Here is an 18,664-nt window from a genome sequence, read left to right on the forward strand (position 1 = left end):
TCAAGTGGGTCACCTCTGGTCACAGCCAGTAGGCCAGGCTCAGCCTCCATCCGTTCTGTATGCGAAGTTATGAGCACGATTCTTCCAGACCCACCAGTACCCGCTCTGCTGGGTGCCTGGCCCGGGGCACCCAGTGTGTGTGCGGGTCTCTGTCTGGGCTACCTCTGGGGCACCAGACAGGGGATCGGGAACTTGTGTGGACACTGCAGGGGCGGGGGGGCTTCCTTGGGGAAGCTTCTGACGGCTCCTGGGAAACAGGCCTGCACGCTCCTTGCACCTCCAAGCATGGACCAGGGTCAGCAGTTTATACACCCTGGGAGCAGGTGAGAAGCCCAGTGTGGGGCACTCCTAGACCTGCTAATTCAGAACCTGCATCCTGATGACCTCAGGGGCTTCCATGCACTCCGCGGAACCCTCTACTGAGGAAGCCAGGCCAAGGCTTGGTCCCCGCCAGAGCACCTGCCCTGCTCAGCCCTCCAACCACGAGCCATGCCTCCCCCACCCATGGCTGTACTCGAGGCGTCCCGTGTGAACTCCCCCCACTCCTGGGATAACTGCTCATGTGTAAAGTCTCAGCTTTCTTGCGGGATGAATGGTGCCCTCCAAAAGAGATACCCACACCCCAACTACCCATATCTGCGAGGAGGGCTTTATTCAGAAATGGGGTCTTTGCAGATGAAATCAAGTTAGATAAGGTTACAGAGGATTAGGTGGGCGTTATGCAGAGTGATGGGTGTCTTTATAAGAGGTAGAGAAACACACAGAGAGGAGGCCGAGTGAGGGGGAAGCAGACGCTGGGGGGCTGTGGCCACAAAGCCAGGAATGCCTGGAGACCCCGAAGCTGGAAGAGCCGGGACTGACGTTGCCCCAGAGCCCGGGTCGGGGTCCGGGTCCTGTTGACCCTCGACTTTAGACTTCTGGCCCCCAGAACTGGGAGAGAATCGATTAGTATTGTTTTAAGCCTCCCCCACCCCGACCCCAGTTTGTGGATGTCGGTATCAGAAGCCCCACCTGGGGCACTCAATGTTCCGTGTCCCTAAAATCCACCAATTGATCACGACCTCAGCCAGGCTGGTCTTCCCCCGGTCATCACGGGATGTCTTCTCAACAATAAACCTCCTGACTCGGGAGAAAGGCTCGTGCTGCACACAGCGGCCTCACCTGTGTGGGGCTCGAATCCCATGTTGACCCGGAGTGGCTCAGCCTCACACACTCGCTGGCCAAGGGGGAGCCAAGGGGGTCACACACCTCTGCGCCCCTGTGACCTCCACAACCTGCCTGGTCACAACTGCAGACGACCAGGCCAGCAGACATCTCAGGAGGACGGACTTCACCTGCCCCCATTCCTCTTGCTTCACTGTCCTTTTGCATCCCCCCATCCCTGCTCCTGGGCTTCCCTTGGGCCTCTCTTACCATTTAGCCGGTAAAGAATCTGCCTGCAATGCGGGAGACCTGGGTCCGATCCTTGTGTTGGCAAGATCCCCTGGTGAAGGGAAAGGCATCCCACTCCAGTATTCTGGCCTGGAGAATTCCATCGACTCTATAAGTATAGTCCATGGAGTCGCAAAGAGTTGGACATGACCGAGCAACTTTCATTTCATTCATCCCTGTTCCTGGTCAAGCCTGTCCAGCTGGCCCTCATGTTGGGGTCCAGGGGACACTGGTGACATCTGAGGACATTTCTGGTTGTATTTAGGAATGCTGCAAGATATCAAATGCCAGCAACGCCAAGGCTGAGAAATCCCACTTTAAGACTCTTCATAATTGGGGGTTATTGTTTGAGTATCCAATTGGAGTCCATGGATTTCTTTCTCCCTGGGGAAGACGCACAAGCCCCAAATTCGTTTCAAAATGGGCAAGGTGGTGGGGCTGGGCTCTCTCCTAGGCTATCTTGTTCTCCAAACCCTCTCACTTCTTGTAATCAGAGCACCCCAGGAATGAGTCATCCCGGGCATCTGTCCACTAATAGTGCTGGCTGGACTCGCGCACACCCCACACGCTGCCTGTGCCCGGCAGCCCCTGAATAGAGCAGGGGAAGGCAACAGGCTTCCTGGGGCCTGACTCATCTCAGGGGAAAGCTTGGGGCTGCAGCGGCCATGGAAAAGTCGGTTATGATCTGAAGACACCACAGGAAGATGGCCCATGCTCAGCGCCAGCTTTTTGAAATCCTGAACCATTTAGATTATGCAGCGGTAACAGTTTCATCTAAAAAAAGGCCCAATCAGGGACTTCCCTGGTGGCCCAGCAGTTAACACTCTGCCTTCCTATGCAGGGAGTGTGGGTTCAGTCCCTGGTTGGGGAACTAAGATCCCTACAAGCCTCGAGGGCCCCCAATTTTTTTTTTAAAAAAGGTCCAATCAACTGCTGAAAAACTTTTAAGGCTATAGAACCAAATTATCACTGAAATTTGGGGTCACCGTGATGTTGTGATTTGTACTGATAATAAGAAATGTATTTTTGGTCTTTGTCCCCCACTCCTGGCACAGAGCTCCTAACTCTGGGAATTTCCTAAGTGGGGAGAGCAGTCAAGGTGTCTCTTGGTAGGTGAATGAGGTGACTGTTCCGAGAGTGCCTCCATTCGAAAGGGGGGCATTGCTTGCCAGGGTAACGAAGCACATGGTTAGTGGATTGGAACTTCCAGCCCCTCCCCCACACCACCTCCCCCCACCAAGTCTGTGAAAGCCAGAAGGGCTTCTGGTTGAAGCAATCACCAACAGCCAGTGATTTAATCAACTGTGCTTGTGTGATGACTCCTCCATAAAAACCCCCAAACAGGGTCTGGACAGCTTCTGGGTTGATGAACACATGCAGATTTGGGGAAAGCGGGGCTTGGAGAGCTAGAAGTTCTGTGCCTCCCCTCCACACAGCCTGTCTTGTGCATCCCCTTCCATCTGCTGTTTCTGAGTTTATTACCTTTAACATTAAAGCTGTGACCTAGTAGGCAACATGTTTCTCTGAGTTCCCTGACCACTTGACAAATGAATAGAACCCAAAGACGTTAGAACCTCTGAATGGGTAGCCGGTGGGTCTAGGTGCAGGTGACAATCTGGGCTTGCAAATGATGGCTGGAGTGGTGGGAGGGTCTTGTAGGGCTGGGCCTTTAACCTGTGGGGTCTGGCACTACCCCCAGATAGGCAGTGTCCACACTGAGTTAAGTTGCAGGACCCCCAGCTGCTGTCAGAGAAGTGCTGGGTCGTGCCGGGGAAACAATGCATGCATGTTGGAACCGGGAGAAGCCTCGTCACTTATTAGGACGACTCGATCTTTTCTGGTGGCCGTAACCAATGTCTTTATGCTTCATGTTTATTTCAAAGTCAGAAGTTTTAAAAAAGATGTGTGGCGAAGGATTTGATTGGACTTGGAAAGGCTCTTCTTTCTCCTTTGTGAGCACGGCCATTCCATTATTTTATGAGCAATAATGATAGATGACTGAATATTCACATCACCAGTGAGAATTTCCCGAGTACCAGACGCTAAGTGAAACACTTTAGCATAAGCCAGGGATGTAATGACTTGTTTCCCAGGTGGCTCAGCAGAAAAGAACCTGCCAGGCAATGTAGGACCTGGAGGGGACCCGGGTTCAAACCCTGGGTCGGGAAGATCCCCTGGCGGAGGAAATGGCAACCCATTTCAGTATTCTTGCCTGAAAAATTCCACGGATAGAGGATCTTGGGGGCTACAGTCCACAGGGCTGCAAAGAGTCGGACGCGAATGAGCACCTGAACACGCACAGAGTCATGCAAATAGTGTTGGTGTCTCTGTTTGACAAATGCTGAAGCTTCACTGCTGTTGTAGTTCAGTCCTCCGATTCTGTCTGATTCTTTGTGACCCCATGGACTATATACTCCATGGAATTCTCTAGGCCAGAATATTGGAGTGGGTAGTGTTTCCCTTCTCCAGGGGATTTTCCTGACTCCCCACATATTGTAAGACTAAACTTAAGAATTCTTGTTTTTTATTTCATTTCTGAAAGGACCGTGTAGGTACTTTCAAGAGGTCTTCTGCAAAACAAAGCCCTTTCGGCAAATGTCGTCATGATATCCAGGTAGGCTTTGCTGTTGTCAGTGTCACATCTCAGCCAGAAGGCAGATTCTGAGCTATTCCTCTGGCAGAAACAAATTCACAAAATAAACCAAGAAAGACAGCGGGAAAAACAAACCACACCAACAACTGGAAACGCGTTCCTCCTGAGACAAAGCTAGAGAAAATCCCAATATCCTTGTGGCCCAAAAACCCTCTTGGAAATGAATGTTCAGTAAGGAAGGGATGAAACATCTCAAGTTGGAAGGAGAGGCAATGCCCATGGCCAGTCTTGTCTAGAGACAGCCTGAGCGCTCAGATGAAGACACACGCCAATGTAAACCCTTTGCACACAGCAGTGATGGTCATCACCATAGTTAGTGTTTAGTCTGATGACAACCTTCCCCGGGCACCACATAAGGGAGCAGACCTGGTTCTCTTCCTCTGCCCCCACACCATTCACTCATGAAGTCAGACCAGGTGCTATCGTGCCCTGCCTGCCTGGCTGGCTCGTCCATGAGCTGTGACCACCTCCAGGGCAGGACTCCGCCTTCTCTTCTCTGTGCGCCATGAACCTACACACAGTGGGCCTTCAGAACCTCAGGACACTCACCCCACCCCCACTATAGCCAGAACCCTCCCCAGGCATTAAAACAGCTGTTTGGCCCAAGCCCTGGTTACGGATCCCTGGAGCGTACTGCAGCCTCTACAGCGTGAATAATCAGGTCCTTTATACACAGATTCCCAGCTGTCAGATCTGAGCTTTGGATTCATTGTCAGCTCTGTCCCTCCTGTGGCAGCCAGGTGGGCCGCGAAGCAGACCACGGAGCTCATGAGCTGAATTTCAAGGGAGGCATTGAATGGACAGCGATGGATGCAACCTGTTGCAAACTGAGGGAGGTTCCCTGCATGTCTCAGAAAAGGTCTCTGGTGTGCAAGTGTGGAGCAGGGCCCCCACAGTGCAAAGGAAACAGAGGTACTCAGGGGCAAAGGCTCTTGGCCTCTCCTGTAGCAGCTCCAGTTGGTACCTCGTGAACAGTGGACAGCCAATGTGGTCACCTGAGCGTGACACTTATTCCCTCACAAAGCAAGAGAAAGGGGGCAGGGTGTGGGAGTACCCAGAGGGTGTGGTGGGGAGGATGAAGGGACGTGTTCTTCCTCTCTTCAGTGCAAACTGCTTCTGTGAGTCTCAGAGCTGCCAGAGGGCAGTTACCAAATCGGGTCCCCACAGCATCCAGGGTGGGCTGGGAGCCTTAGCCCTTGTCACATGAACAAGCCACACCACATGGCTTCCCTGAGTTCTACTAGCAGAATCTGGGGGTTTTGTCTAGGTACACACTTCCTTGCTGTAGCTGTGTTACCCACTCCTTTGAGCCCCACTTTTCTTTTCTAGAAAAAGGGCATCAATTGTGACCTTAGCAGGTTGCTACCTTACTCCTGTGAAGACTAATTAGGGAAATCCTACAAAGAATAGCTGGCCTTCAGAGATATCAATGAATAGCTGGCCTTAAGAGATACTGGGCTTCTCTGAGAGCTCAGCTGGTAAAGAATTCTCCTGCCATGCAGGAGACCCGGTGTGATTCCTGGGTCGGGAATCCTGATCCGTTGCAGAAGGGACAGGCGACCTACTCCAGTATTCATGGGCATCTCTGGTGGCTTCATGGTGGCTCAGCTGGTAAAGAATCTGATTGCAGTGCGGGGGACCTGGGTTCATTCCCTGGACTGGGAAGATCCCCTGAAGAAAGGAAAGGCTACCCACTCCAGTATTCTGGCCTGGAGAATTCCATGGATTGTATAGCCCATGAGGTCGCAAGAGTCGGACACGAATGACGGACTTCCACTTCACTTTCAAGAGATATGACCTTGGAGAAGGAAATGGCACCACACTCCAGTAGTCTTGCTGGGAAATCCCATGGACAGGAGCCTGGCGGGCTACGGTCCATGGGGTCGCAAAGGGTCAGACACGACTGAGGGAGGAGCAGGCGCTTGCCAGAGGCCCCGGCGCTTTTGATGGCAGAGCCAGGACTGTGGCTGAGGACTGCCAGCTCCCAGGCCTCTCTCACCAGATAGGAGCGTGGAAAACTAGAATCTAAAATAGCCTGAGGGCTTTCCTGGCAGCTCAGTGGTAAAGAATCGCCCCCCTGCCAAAGCAGGGGACACGAGTTCCACCCCTGGTCTGGGAAGACCCCAGATGGCAGACCAGCTGAGTCCATGCATGACAGCCTCTGGGTCGGTGCTCTGGAGCGTGGGAGCCACAGTACTGAGGTCTGTGGGCACCAGAACCCGTGCTCTGCAACAAGAGGAGCCACCGCAGTAACAAGCCTATGCCCCCCCAACTGGAGAGCAGCCCCTGCTCGCCGCAGCTAGAGAAAAGCCCACACAGCATGAAGACTCTGCACAACCACAAATAAATAAACTCATTGAAAAAACGCAAAAAAAAAAGAAAAAAGAGATATGACCTGAATTCAGATTAAACTGGAGTCTCCAAGTGTCATCTGGCATTTCTTCCCTGAATCAGCCAAAACCCACACAGTTGCATTTCCAGGGTCAACACTTAGCCAGCGGGGCAGAAAACCCAGCGTGGTTCAAACAAGCTGACAGACAAGCAGCAGAGGACTCACGGGCAGACGGCTTCCCTCCGGTTTCAGGTGGAGCTCCGGGACCACAGCAGGAACCAGCGCTGTCAACCCCTGGGCTCAGCAGCGCCCTCATTCTCAGGCCGGCGGCTCTGCCCTGACCTGCGCAGGAAGGCCACCAACTGCCCCAGGCTGACCTCACGCCCCTCCCACTGCTGTAGCCAGACCTCACCCAGCCCCATCCCTTCCGGCAGAACCAGAGCTCGTCTTCCTAGCGGCGGGCGCGGCGGGCGCGGCGGGCGCGGCGGTGGCTGGGCAGTGTCGAGCAGGGCCAGATCGACCCTGGGTGTCGGTGAGTGACCTCGGCCTCCGCCGGGTGGAGGGACGGGCTTGTTCCTCAGCTGCGGTCCCTGGGCGCCCCCAGGTCCCGAAATGGAAAGAAAGCGGCGGTTTCTTCGCATTTCCGCTGGCGGTTTAGCGCGCGGGGGGGAGCGGGGGCGAGGCTTCCCCGGGCTGGGGGCGGAGGTCAGAGAAGGGGCTGGGCGGGCCGGGGGCTGAGGGAAGGGCCCGGGCTTGAGGGAGCGGGCCGGGATTGAGGGACGGGGGCCCGGGGCTCTGGGGAAGGGACCGGGGGGCTAAGGGGAAGGGGCCGGGCCTGAGGGAAGGGGACCGAGGGACTGAGGGAAGTGGAGGAACAGGGGGCTGAGCGAAGGGGCCGGGGGCTGAGAGAAGAGTAGGGGAACGAGGAGCTGAGGGGAAGGGAAGGAGCCGGGGGCTGAGGGAAGGGGAGGAGCCGGGGGCTGAGAGAAGGGGACTAGGGGGCTGAGGGACATGGATGGGCCGGGAACTGAGGGGACGGGACCAGGCCTGAAGGAAGTCCTGGGGAGGGGAATGAGGTTGGAGAAAGGGGGGCGGGCTGGGGGAACGGAAAGGGGCAGAGCCTGAGGGGTCAGTGTGCGCGGTCCTTAGGTGGCTGGGGCGGAGGGTCCGGGGTCTGAGGGGAGGATGCCCGGGCTCCTGAGAGGAAGGGGCCAGAGAGTTGAGGAGGGCGTCTAGGATAGGAGAGGGGCCCTCCAGGAGGGGTGCAGGACCTGGGGTTCGGGAGGAAGGGGTGGGGGAGAGGCCGGGCCCTAAGTGTTCGGGGAAGGGGGCCAAGGGCCCAGAGGGTCCCGGGAAGAACGGGGAGCCCTGGGGAGGGGGTCCAGAACCTGGAGGGTTAGAGGGAGGGGGCGGAGCGCCTAGAGGGTCTAGGGAAAGAGAGGAGCCCTCCCGGAAGGAGAGGGTCACGACTTGGGAGGTCAAGGGGCGGACGGCCGAGGGGGAGGAGCCGGGGTCTCACGAAGGCCGGGCGGGAGGCTCCCTCCCAGCTCTGGGGCCCACACCGGCGTGGAGATGTTGCAGCCAGGTCAGTGGAAAGGCAGCGACCGACGCGGCTGCAGAGTGGAGCGGCTCTGGTTGGGAACAGCCCCTCAGGGTGCGGGATGGGATTCACCTGGAAGGGAATCACTCTCATTGGAGCTTGGTTCCCCTAGAGAGGGTCTGTGTCAAGGGGGACACGGCTTCCTCCCCCTGGAATCTGTTCGAGTCTGGCCCGGAGGAGCGAGTGTGAGGAACGCACTTCCCACTGGGCAGAGCTCTGAGGTGTCACGGGCCAGCGCGCCCCGCTGGGCTCTTTAGCGACCTGGCCCCCGAGCTCGGTAGGGGCTTAACCTGCCGGGGCCGACCACGTGATTCGCCCCGCCGCCCCGCTGGCCGGCGCTGGGCAGAGCCTGACAGCAGGTGAGTCGGGGAGCTGGTGCCGGAGGCTGGCCCGCGCCTCTCCGGGTGGAAAGTGTTCCCAGACCCGAGATGGCAAGGGTGTGCGGGGTTGTCTTTGATGCTCTGCTCCATACCCCAGTCAGTAACTGGCAGTGTGTCCCCCATGACCTTTTCCTTGAAGCATTATGAGAAGCAGACTGTCAAAAAGTTCACTTGCATGGAGTCCTTGGTGATTGTGATCTTTGGTCCGTGCAGTGCAGCAGGGGCTGGGCAAGCGCCTGGCTGAGAGAGAACGTTGGGAGCCCTGGGGTCTGCCCTGTGTTGCAGTGGGCTGCGTCCTGGGGCCCTTGTCCATCAGAGGTCCTGTCTTTGACTGTGCAGGAGGCAGGGGTGGGAGGGGAGTCCTCTGGGTCACGGTGGTGTGGAGAGTGGGCCATGTGAGACCTGTTTCCTCTGCTACACTGGAGAGGGTGGGCACGTGGACGGCTAACTCGGTGTTGGTGGTTTCATCACCTCAGAAACCTTATCGTGTTCCTTATCGTAGAAATGGGCCTGTAGAATGAATGTATGGTCTTGTGTGTCCGGCTTCTTCACTTAGCGTGGACGATTTGTAAAGCGTTGTCCGTGTTGTAGTGGATGTCAGTACTTCACTCCTTTTGTCGTCAGATGTTAGTAACATTCCATGGATTGGATGGACCACCTGCTGCATGTCTATCACTTCACAAGGACATTGGGTTCTTTTCACTTTGGGCTGTTGGGAGTGATGCTCTGTGAACAAGTTTTCTCTATACCTAGGAATGGAGTTGCTGGGATCTGTGGCACCTCTGTGTTTTAACCTTTTGAAGAACTGCCCGATTCTTTGATTTTCCATTTCCACCACCAGCCTAAGAGCCTTCTGATTTCTGCACACCCTCACCAAACTTGTTTTCTGTTTTTTGGACTATAGCCACCCTGGAACATGTGGAGTGGTGGAAGACACCGATTGGCCAGGTCCCGGTCATGTGACCATACGCTCTAGAGCACGTGTGAGCTGCTCCTGGTGGATCAGCGGTGGAGATAGCAGCAGCACCCCGCACTGGAGCCCGGACCAGAGAGAAGGTTCTTGCCAGGTAGGCTCCATTCCTGCTGTGGGGGGTTCGGAGTTATCACTTGTGATTCTGCATCCCCCGGGCCCTCGGTGCAGGCCCCGCTGTGAGATCTGGAAAGGTGGTGGCTTCCCTCGTTGACACAGAACTAGTGTTTTGTTGTCCTGGTCCTCGTCCTTGTCCAGTCCCATTTGACCCCCAGGCTGTACCGTTGAGCCTCACCCACGGGATCGGGAGAGCCCAGTTCTAAAGGAGTTTCATGCAAGGAGAGGCTCCCTGGACCCGAGTGCGGCCCGCCCCATTCGTGGAAGCGGAAGTGGAGCGGGGCCCCTGGGAGCGGCGGGCGAGGTGGTGGCTGGGCAGTGTGGAGCCTGGCCAGACCAACCCTGGGCGTCTGCGAGCGGTTTTGTGGCATTTGCGCTGGCGGATTCGCGCGGCTTCCCCGGGCTGGGGGCGGAGGTCAGAGAAGGGGATGGGCGGGCCGGGGGCTGAGGCAAGGGCCCGGGCTTGAGGAAGCAGGCCAGGCCGGGATTGAGGGACGGGGGCCCGGGGCTCTGGGGAAGGGACTGGGGTGGGGGCAGTGGGGGCGAGCTGAGGGGAAGGGGCCGGGCCTGAGGGAAGTGGAGGAGCCTGCACTGGGCAGAGCCTGACGGCGGCTGAGTCAGGGAGCGGGTGCCTGAGGCTGGCCCGCGCCTCTCGGGGTGGAAAGTGTTCCCAGACCCAAGATGGCAAGGGTGTGCGGGGTTGTCTTTGATGCTCTGCTCCATACCCCCGTCAGTAACTGGCAGTGTGTCCCCCATGACCTTTTCCTTGAAGCATTGTGAGAAACAGACTGTAAAAAAAAAGTTCACTTGCATGGAGTCCTTGGTGATTGTGATCTTTGGTCCGTGCAGTGCAGCAGGGGCTGGGCAAGCGCCTGGCTGAGAGAGAACGTTGGGAGCCCTGGGGTCTGCCCTGTGTTGCAGTGGGCTGCGTCCTGGGGCCCTTGTCCATCAGAGGTCTTGTCTTTGACTGTGCAGGAGGCAGGGGTGGGAGGGGAGTCCTCTGGGTCACGGTAGTGTGGAGAGTGGGCCATGTGAGACCTGTTTCCTCTGCTACACTGGAGAGGGTGGGCACGTGGACGGTCCGCTAACTCGGTGTTGGTGGTTTCATCACCTCAGAAACCTTATCATATTCCCTCACCCCCCAACACTAGGCAACACTATCTACTTTGTCTCGCTCTAGACTTACCAGATCTGGCCACTGATAGAAATGGGCCTGTGTAATGTATGGTCTTCTGTGTCCGGCTTCTTCACTTAGCGTGGACGATTTGCAAAGCCTTGTCCCTGTTGTAGTGGATGTCAGTACTTCACTCCGTTTATCGTCAGATATTAGTAACATTCCTTTGAATGGATAGACCACCTGCTGCGTGTCCATCACTTCACAAGGACATTGGGTTCTTTTCACTTTGGGCTGTTGGGAGTGATGCTCTGTGAACAAGTTTTTTATATTCCTAGGAATGGAGTTGCTGGGATCTGTGGTACCTCTGTGTGTTAACCCTTTGAAGAACTGCCAGATTCTTTGATTTTCCATTTCCACCACCAGCATAAGAGCCTTCTGATTTCTGCACACCCTCACCAAACTTGTTTTCTGTTTTTTGAAAGGTAGCTACCCTAAAACTTGTGCAGTGGTATCTCAAAAGTCGGCTTTGATTTGCATTCCCTTGATGGTTAGTGATACTGTCTGTTCACAAGCTTATCATCCATTTATATGTCTTTGGAAAAATGTCTGTTCAGATCCTTTCCCCTTTTCAAAATGTGGTTAACTGTCCCTTTTATTATTGACTTGTAAGAATTCTTTATATATTCTGGGTAGATGATTTGAAAATATTTTCTCATTCTGTAAATAGTGTTGATTTTGATGGGTATCTTTTGAAGCCAAAAGTTTAAAATTTTGTCCAGTTTGTTTTTTTCTGTTTTCACTTGTGCTTTTAGTGACGGCAAAGCATCTAAGGTCTGTTGTCGAATTCAAGGTGATGAAAATCTGTGCTTATGTTTTTTTTTTCTAAGAATATAATAGTTTTACTTCAGACACTTAGGTTTTTTGATCCATTTTTTTCCAGTTAATTTTTGTGTGTGGTGTGAGGTAGGGTTCTAGAGGCATTATCTTCGGATTTAAAAAAAAACAAAACCAAAACAGGCCTTTAATTTTTCAAAGAGTTGTTTTCATGATTTTTTTAATTAAAAATATTGAGAGGGAATAGATTATTATAGATTTGAGCCTATCACTAGCTACCCTTGCAAGATTTTCATAGATGCTGGATGATAACTGCAGTACCCAGAATGTACTAAGCAACCTACACAAGTTAAGATTTCTAAAGGCAGAGTTGAGGAAGGCCAGCAGAGCATCTTCTGTCTGGTTGCTAATGCATGCCAGGCCACACGTCAGCACATACGGTGTATGCCTGTGACGAGTCTGGTCCTGGGGAACAAGGGGATTCTAGGCATCTGTCATGTCTAGCAGTGCAGTGTATAGTCAGGGCTATCCTGTGGTCTTAGGGAGGAGGTGCTTAGCTGGTGGCCCGGAGAATTGGAGTGTTGGTCTTATGAAGTCACCGTACCTGTTCATTAGAGACGCAGCTTGCTTCTCTTTTGCTCCCCGAGTCACCATTCTTCACATTCCGATAGCAGTCACTGCTCTGAGTTCTAGCCCAGTCATGTCACCATCCCTTTGGGGAGTGCTTCTCATATATACATCTATATGAAAGTGTGAGAATGGTAGTCAGTCAGTCATGTCCGAATCTGTGACCCCATGGACTGTAGCCCGCGAGGCTCCTCTGTCCATGGAATTTTGCCTGCAAAAATATTGGAGTGGCTTGCCTTCATTTTTCTGGGGACTCTTCCCCATCCAGGGATAGAACCTGGGTCTCCTGCATTGCAGGCAGCTTCTTTACTGTCTGAGCCACCAGGGAAGCCATATATATATATATATATACATACACACACACATACATACACACATATACACATACACCCAGAGTAATAGAATTGTATCGCAGAATAAATTAGGATGAACAAGAAATGGAAAGCTCTCAGCATTTTAGCAAACAAATATGTACACTAGCCATTGAAGCAATGATTTCTGTTTGCATTAAGAAGAAACTTCATACAGTTGTAAATCTTATGGAACTTCTTTATTTCCTGTAGTTTCTCACTGTGGCTGAAAGTTAGTTGAAGTCTTTGGTTAGGGAAATGCAAATTTCTTTACAAAACCTTGTTATGTTGGGGAGGATTTCAGAGGTATTCTAAAAGGATCTCAACCCACAAAGATTTGCCCAGGGTGCCTGTCAGCACATATCCTTCTGAGCTTTTTACTCTTAATCGTTTTACAGACAGAAACTCTCCCCAGTGCCTGGGAATTCCTCATTGGATTACTGAGTTTTCAGCAGAGTTTTGTGAGTGTCTCACATCTGCACCTGGAGAAGAAAGGTTTGTGCACCGTGAGCGTGCTCATATGCTCCACTGGGCAGGCAGGGAAACGCCTTTGACAAGGAACGTAACGGGTGTTTCTCACTGGGTTTGCAGAGATAGGGACGATAACTTTCTGGGAGGAAATTTTCTTGTTTGAAAGATAAAGTCAATTTTGGTGTTGCCTGTGGTCTAGAAAGCAGAGGGGATTCCACCTGACTCTGGAGTGGAGGACTCGGGGCACCTCCCCGCCGGGCAGCCACCTGGCCCCTTCTTCCTGTTCCATGGGGGAGTGGGGAGCCTGTGGCCATGACGCGGGAAAAACCGGCCAGTGCTCAGCAGCCCACGAGTGAGGCTGGCTTCTGGAGGGACGGGTGGAGAGTGGACCCTGGGACTTCTGTGCCGCCAGCATGGAGAAGACACAGGCCAGGACGCGGGTTTCACCTTGTCCTTGGGTGGGGAGTGCATCTCGCTGGAGACCCTGTCCTTCTGCATGACCGACCGTCCCCTCACTGGCTGAGGAGACCACTAGGCCACCGGAGTCCTGTGGGTGGGCAGCCCCTTCTCAGGCCAGTGTGGTACCACGGGCAGCCTTGACTTGGGGAGGCAGAGGCTTAGGGCAGAACATTTGGCTATCGGGGAACTGTGTCTCCATGTGTGAACAGGCACGCTGGTTATGCCTGCCGGTGCTGAGCCAGTCTGTCGGTTCCCGAAGATTGTGTCCAAAGCAGTTTGTGTCTGGGCGCTTCCTGCCTTGCTTCACCTAATCAGAGGGGAGCAAGGGTCCCGATGGGACAGTGTCCAGGGGACTGCGTTGATCCTGCCCACCTGGTGGCACATGCTTCCCTACCCAGCTGACGTGGCAGGAGTCCAAGCTGGGAATCAGAGCTGTTCCCCTCGATCCATTCCCGCCACCACCTTGGACTTGTGACCTAGCAGAGCTGGGGGCGCAGGTGGACCTGCCTGGGGGAGTCTCAGGCCTGCGAAGGGCTCCCGTCCTCTTTGGATCCACACAGAGCACAGAGCATATGGCCCCACCAAGTGAGACTGGCAGTGTCCTCAGCTCAGACACCAGGATGGGGGCTTCTGGTTGCGTGCAAACAAGCCTTCAGTTTCTTCCTGGCCTGTGTGCAGTTTTATGAGTACTTCTGGGGAGAGTGAAACCTTTCTTCTGGTCACTTTCTTTTGAAGTTCTGAAAGGCTAGATTTTGCCTTTGCAGTTATGCAGAGAGCAGCGTGGTCCGGCTGCGAGGCTGTGTCATTGTTGTCTGAGCCGATAAATTCCAGAGTTTCAGGGCTCTGCTGAGGAGGCAGGGCGGCCTGCCTCAGGGCTCCCCGGCACAGAAGTTGGCATTCTCTGTGTTCTGCGTTTCCCCAAGTAGATGGCAAAGCAGCCCTTGAATGATTCATTGACTTGTCAGAGTCTAAGTTAAGAAAATCATTGTGGGGTTTCCAGTAATTATTTTTGAGTCAAAATGGTGCTTTAAAAAAAAAAATTGTGATAAAATGCAGCAGACTTTACCATTGGCGACAGCACATTCCCAGTGTTGGACAACACTGTTGTCAGGAGACTTAGTTGGGGAGGTTCCCACTGAGTGAAGTAGCACACGGGACTTATTTTATTTTGCAGAAAATGTTCTCATTTGAGTTGTAGCTAGGAGTATTTCTTCTGTGTTTGTGCCCTGTGACTGCTCTCATGTTAGGTTTCTTTTGATCCTTCTGGTGTCACTCAGGCACGGGGATTAAGAGTGACCTTGTTTTATTTTAATGGTTGTGGCATGTAGGAATGTAGTGCCCTGACCAGGGATTGAACCTGGGCCCCCAGCATTGGGAGCGAGGAGTCTTAGCTGCTGGACCCCCAGGGATGTCCCATGAGTGGACCTCTTGAGCACATAGCTCTCTGCCCTCCCTGTGTTGTCCAGGGTTTGGGGGTCCCAGGCAGGGCATCTGTGTGGGTCTCTGGGCAAGGCTCTCCTGGCGTCTGTGACCCTCAGCGGTGCTCTTCCAGATGTGGAAAGCCTCGGCCGGCCACACTGTTTCCATCAACCCGGACAACGGGGGAGCCGACAACTGGGAGGACCGACCGTGATTTCGTGGTAGGAGCCGCCAGTCTGCCCACCTTTCCCGTCTCCTCAAGTAGATCCTCTCAGGTTTTTGGTTGGGTGGGTGGGGTCTGTTTTACAATCCAGGGTGTGGGGTGTCCTCGTTCTTTCTTTTCCTTTTCAGAATGATGTAAGTGAAAAAGAGCAGAGATGGGGGGCATGTCTTGGCTGTCTGTCTGACGGATTTGTTCGTCTTCCATCTCTTCACTCCGAAATATCCACAAATTGCAGGAGAATGTGTTTCAAGAACACCAGACCCTCAGGGAGAAAGAGCTGGAAATGGGACCCAAAGCCTCGCACGGCTACAGAGGGAAGTTTGGCGTGGAGCAGGACAGGATGGACAAGGTAAGTGCCGACCCACGTGGTGTCAGTCCTGGCGTGCTTGACCTCGCCAGGGTCAGCAGGGTCGTCTCTCAGCCCTCCCCTTCCATTGAAAAGTTGGGAATCCACTTGTTGAGGGCAAGATTTGCCAGAAGTAACTCTCTCTCAATTGACCTTAGCTGAGAAGGGCTGTGGTTTCTGGAAGCTCTTCAGATTCTGAGTTGCTGGGGAGGGAGATCTTTTGGGAAGCCTAAAGCTGGAGATCAGGTCCTACCAGAGGCCAGCTCTGTGACCAGGACAGAGGCCCACAGCCAGCCAGCCAGACTGCTGGCACGGGCGTCACGTGTAGTTCAGGCTGCAGCCTTAGTGGTTCCCATCTGCAGCCCAGAGCCGAGTTTCAGCGCCTGGTTTCACGTCGAGGCTGGAAAGTCAGCCACCTAGCGTGCTGCTGTCCTTCGCACACTTGGTGACCTTCAGACAGGACCCTGTCCTCCGGTGTCAAATCGTGGCCCACCAGGCTGAGGACAGGCAGGTCTAAGTAGGTGGGACTGAAGCTGTTAAGAGTGCAGCATCGTTTGCTGGTACTCAGAGAGGGGGCTGGATCAGCTGGGGGCTGTGTCCGCCCTGCAGAGGGGACAATAGACTGGAGCAGGTGTGCTGCATCTGCAGTGAAGAGGGTGTGCGTTTCCCAGGCTGGGTAACTTGAGATGTCTGCCTTTACTCTGTGCTGAGGTATCAGCTGGGGTCAGATTCCTCTGTAATTCCACCCCATCTGCCTTGTTTCCGGTCAGGCTCAGCCCGGAATGACAGGGCTTGTCACACTGGTGAGCCACCACCTGCTTGAGAGAGGGGCGCCTCTCATGACCAGAGCGTCATCCCTGCTTCCCGCAGTGCTCTGCCTGGTGCTGACTATCTCATAAATAGAGTCTCGTCAGTGTGAGACCAAGGCCAATCTGGGGGAGAAAGCTGTTTTGATCAGAAACTTGGGAGAATCGCTAAGCTTTCACTCTGGCCATGTTTTTGGAACAGTTCTGACTTCTTGGTGATGAAGAGTCACGCTGGCGGATCCTTTGGGCATGCTGCTGCCTCAATGTTACCTTGCTGATGTTTTCTGGGTGAGACCCCTGAAGCTGCAGATGGGTGGTCTCTGCCACAAGTTTTTGGAGGCCGCGGTGCTCCAGATCGGCTGTTGGCTGTGGTCATCGAATCCAGCCTGGGAGGGAGAGAAAGTAACACCTCCAGACTGGAAAGGAAATTCTGCTTTGCTCCCTGGCTGTGGAAGAACATGCGCCCTGAGCTGCCTGCAGAGTTGTCAGAGGTGGTGGTGACCCTGTGGGGGTTGGACCCTAAACCCTGCTGCTGAAGTTCCGGATAAACAAGCAGGAGGGGAGTTGGTAGTGCGCTGGCAGGCCCCTCACTGTATTGAAGGAGGGGGCCAAGGTGGGGGTGATTCCCTGGGGAGGAGCTAGGCTGGACGAGCCGCCTCCTCGCCCGGCATTGGGTCATGCGTCAGTCATCTGTCCTGCATCCTCAGTGTCCACAAAGAGGTCCGTGACCACTCTCCATTCTGCCGAGGGCGCCTGCTGCCTTACTGTGAGGGTCATGCCTGGGCGACTGGAGCAGCACGGGGCCGCTCAGCGTTCGGGGTGTAAATATTTTCAGCTTCCCGGCCACCACAGGGTCTCAGGTGGCTCCCGGCCACCACAGGGTCTCAGGAGGAACTCACCCAGCATCAGGCCCTCCCCCAGCATCAGGCCCTAGCCCAGCATCAGACCCTCACCCAGCATGAGACCCTCCCTCCGTGTCAGGCCTTAGTCCAGCATCAGACCATACCCAGCATCAGACCCTCCCCCAGCATCAGGCCCTAGTCCATAATCAGACCTTCCCCCAGCATGACACCCTCCTCCAGAGTCAGACCCGCCCCCAGCATCAGGCCCTAGTCCAGCATCAGACCCTCCCCCAGCATCAGACCCTTCCTCAGTGTCAGGCCCTAGTCCACAGCATCAGGCCCTCCTCCAGCATCAGAGCCTCCCCCAGTGTCAGTTCCTCACCTAGCATCAGATCTTACCAGCATCACACCCTAGTCCAGCATCAGGCCCTCATCCAGCATCCGGCCCAACTCCAGCGTCAGGCCCTCACCCAGCATCAGACCTCAGTGCAGGATCAGAGGTTGCCCCCCAGCATCAGTCGTTTCCCCCCAGCATAAGGCCCTAGTCCAGCATCAGACCCTCCCCCAGCATCAGACACTCCACCAGCATCAGGCCCTACTACAGCATCAGACCCTAGTCCAGCATCAGACCTTCCCGCAGCATGAGACCCTCCCCCAGCATGAGACCCTAGTCCAGCATCAGGCCCTCCCCCAGCATGAGACCCTAGTCCATCATCATGCCCTCCCCCACCCTCAGACCCTCCCCCGGCCTCAGGCCGTTCCCCACTATCAGGCCCCCGACCTCCAGTATGAGGCGTGGCAGCTCCACTTGTCTGATGCTCCTGAGCACACTCAGGCAGCCCCAGAGCCGCAGGACAATGGCTCTTGCAGGAGGTGCATCTCCAGGAAGCACCTGCGGAGCAGCAGCAGCTGGGCTCTGTTTCAGGTCAAGGAGAGGCGAAGGGGCACTTGTGCAGGAGGCAGCCGTGGCTGTGGGCACGTTCCCCGACTCTGCTTCCTCCCCGTGGGGGCTCTGCTCTCCTGCTCTCTCACGGGCCCCAGGACTGTGTCCTTCCAGATTCACAGTCGCCTTGATATCTCAAGCCCAAGCCCTGAGTTGCATCCCAGTCTGCTGTGGTGGAGGGCTGGGAACACCCAAGCTCAAGGGCTGAAAGGATCCCAGGGGGACAGTCGGGCCCCAGCGGGCGGCAGGGCAGGGGATGAGGGTGGCCGCCCACAGAGGGCCCCGCAGCAGCACTGGAAGGACAGCCGCGATGCCTTAGCTCACTCGGGACGCTGCCGGCCTAACACACAGAGATGTTACCGTAAGCAGCTCTGGGGATGCAGGAAGCCCGGTGAGTGACACCACGCCACATGGGCTGTGTGCGTGGGCACTGCTGACCATGGCCTCGGTTTTCATTCTGGTTCCAACTGTCCCTCCAAGGGTTGACAGGCTCCTCTTCCGAATGGCACAGATGTTTTCTTTATGTAGGTGAACGCATCCCTGCTTGTTTCTGTCAGCACTGTTGTCCCTCATCGTGTGTTTTCCTCGTTACAACCTGTACTTGCTGCTCTTCCAGTTTAAATTAGGAGCAGCCCTTCGTTTCTGCATTTCCTAGTTGGCAGTGTTCACTGTGGCTTTCTAGGTGGCTCTAGCGGTAAAGATCCTGCCTGCTAATGCAAGAGATAATGAGAGATGTGGCTTTGG

General features: G+C 54.7%; 2 protein-coding genes across 2 annotated transcripts in view; one reads left to right on the plus strand and one right to left on the minus strand.

Annotated features, from left to right (window-relative positions):
- Window positions 1-18,664, plus strand: part of LOC122431618 — a 636,199-nt gene that overhangs the window by 508,111 nt on the left and 109,424 nt on the right. The gene's annotated exons all lie outside the window — the stretch shown is intronic.
- The window catches only part of LOC122432091 (liprin-alpha-1-like), a 198,840-nt gene that overhangs the window by 88,511 nt on the left and 91,665 nt on the right, over window positions 1-18,664 (minus strand). The window lies entirely within an intron of this gene.

Source organism: Cervus canadensis, chromosome 30 (assembly GCF_019320065.1).
Source record: "Cervus canadensis isolate Bull #8, Minnesota chromosome 30, ASM1932006v1, whole genome shotgun sequence".
NCBI classification, from domain to species: Eukaryota; Metazoa; Chordata; class Mammalia; order Artiodactyla; family Cervidae; genus Cervus; species Cervus canadensis.